The sequence below is a fragment of the Rhagoletis pomonella genome, unplaced genomic scaffold, assembly GCF_013731165.1.
Source record: "Rhagoletis pomonella isolate Grant_MI unplaced genomic scaffold, Rhpom_1.0 Rhpom_scaffold_18031, whole genome shotgun sequence".
NCBI classification, from domain to species: domain Eukaryota; kingdom Metazoa; phylum Arthropoda; class Insecta; order Diptera; family Tephritidae; genus Rhagoletis; species Rhagoletis pomonella.
Genome location: NW_023476554.1, coordinates 1 through 2042, shown reverse-complemented (window position 1 = coordinate 2042; position 2042 = coordinate 1). Strand labels below are relative to the sequence as shown.

General features: G+C 31.0%; 1 long non-coding RNA gene across 4 annotated transcripts; it reads left to right on the top strand.

Annotated features, from left to right (window-relative positions):
• Positions 1-221: 221 nt before the first annotated feature.
• LOC118757441 lies at positions 222-1762 on the top strand. 4 transcript variants are annotated; one of them, XR_004995220.1, is made up of 3 exons: positions 222-294; positions 662-761; positions 1459-1762. It is a non-coding gene; the product is annotated as an uncharacterized LOC118757441 (long non-coding RNA). The 4 variants fall into 4 exon arrangements; XR_004995219.1 differs by having other exon boundaries at positions 1448-1762; XR_004995218.1 differs by having other exon boundaries at positions 1419-1762.
• The last annotated feature ends 280 nt before the right edge of the window (positions 1763-2042 follow it).

Below are 2042 nucleotides of genomic sequence, written 5' to 3'. Positions count from 1 at the left end.
GGTGATGCGTGTGAGTGGAATATAAACTTTATGGATACACTCGCAATCGCGCGAATGGAGCACACAAACGCACACACACACTTACGGCGTGCAATGTGATGGCATGTCGGTTTTTCTCGCCGTTCAAGAAGGAAGTAGAATTTTTCATTGCAGCCACAACGCACATAAGTATGCATATAGTATGCCATACAATGACCAGACTGTGGCCACCGTACGACGCTCAATCATTCAAGTTCGAGTCACAGGGCGAAGTGGACGTGTCGACGGATGTGGAATTTTTCAAACGTTCAAACGGTGCTTTAACTAAAAATATGTGTAGAATTTTTGAGAGGCAGAAAAATTAGCATTTAAAATTGTAAAAAAAAAAATATTTATATATACATTTGCATATTGGGAAATATAAAATGAGCTGTAGTATTTTAAGCAACTGCAGCAAGAATATGTGTACTATATAAATAAACCGCCACGGCAAGGGCAAAAGCTTTTGAAGAAAATGCAGGAAAAATTTGTTTACTCGCGGCTACCTTAAAGATTTATCGCTTTATTTTTGTAAAATATTTTTTATTTTATCTTATTATTCTGTATCTCATTTATGCCAACTGTCATTGAACTGGAAAATTTTATATGTAGCTGCTCTTGCTCTCTTTCATTGTTGCAATAGCTTTGACAGCAGCAGCAACAACAACTAGTGAGACTGTTGAAGCAGCGTTGACGCTACAGAAGTAAATAAAATAAAGAAACAACAACAATTCATCCAAAACGTGAGCATTGCAAAAACAAGCAAAGCAATAAAGTTCAGTCTCACTGAGGCATTGCATTCTGTTTACTAATGAAATTTTCCAGCTGCGAATTGCAAAGTCATCAAATAAAATTATCAACTAGCAAGGAAAAATAAATTTTGAATTTGGTCTAAATGAAAACAAAAAAATAAAAATATTCAACAACTTTTATGGAGCTTGAGGCCGTTTTTAATGAAAAACTTATTGTGGAAAAGCAACAATAATTTGAAAACCAATTAGTTTTTCATTAAAAACGGCCTTAAGCTCAATAAAAATTATTGAATATAATTGTTATAAGGCCATAAAATAACAAAAACAAAAAATTAAAATTTCGAAATTGCAAAAATATTCCGTCAAAATTTGTATTAATTCTCTTCCATATTTTTACGATTTTTCACTTCAATTTCCATTACTTTTCTTTATTCATAATTTTTAGAGTTCAATTCCATATAAAATCATGCAGTATCAAATAAACAAAAAGCAAAATTAACAACTGTTTCGAAACTGCCAAACTATTCGTTCAAAAACTTTATTAAACCATTAAAAAGTATTTCGCGTTTTCTCTTTAATATACTTTCACATTCTTTATTCATAATTTTTGCAATTCTATTCCATACGAAATTATAAAAATTACTTTAGTGCAGCATAAAATTAAAATATTTAATTAGGTGAAATATAGCTGTAATTAGTGCATAGTCGCATTAGTTGCACGCTTAAGTGAATTGTAGCTTCCATTGTACATACATATATGCATATAAATACATACATACTTACATACACATACAAATTAACGTACGTGTGAAGCATTTATGTGAGTGTGAATATAACATAATATCAAGATAATAAGGATAAGGAGAATAAACACCACGCATACATACATATGCACATAAATACCATACATATAAACTGGTGTATCTAAAAATAGCTTAAACGTAAATGAATAACTTAATTGGAGCAGTAAATGCATGGATGTCGGTTGCAGGTGAGTTCACTCTTAATGTTCTACATAGTAATGCACCAAATTTATACTTATTGAATAAAATACTTGTTAGTATGAGTATAATTATACCAGTATATAGGTCAACTACCCTTAATTAGAATTTTTGTGGTATTTTACTACATACTCAGTTAACTCATAAAAGCGAAAAAAATAATTTTTTTGTTCAATCAATAAATAGTTAACTGAGCTAATACTGCGTTAGCATGATAATGCACCCTTTCTAGTCCCTAAGCTTTATCTAAAACTTGCAAATAACCGGTGCA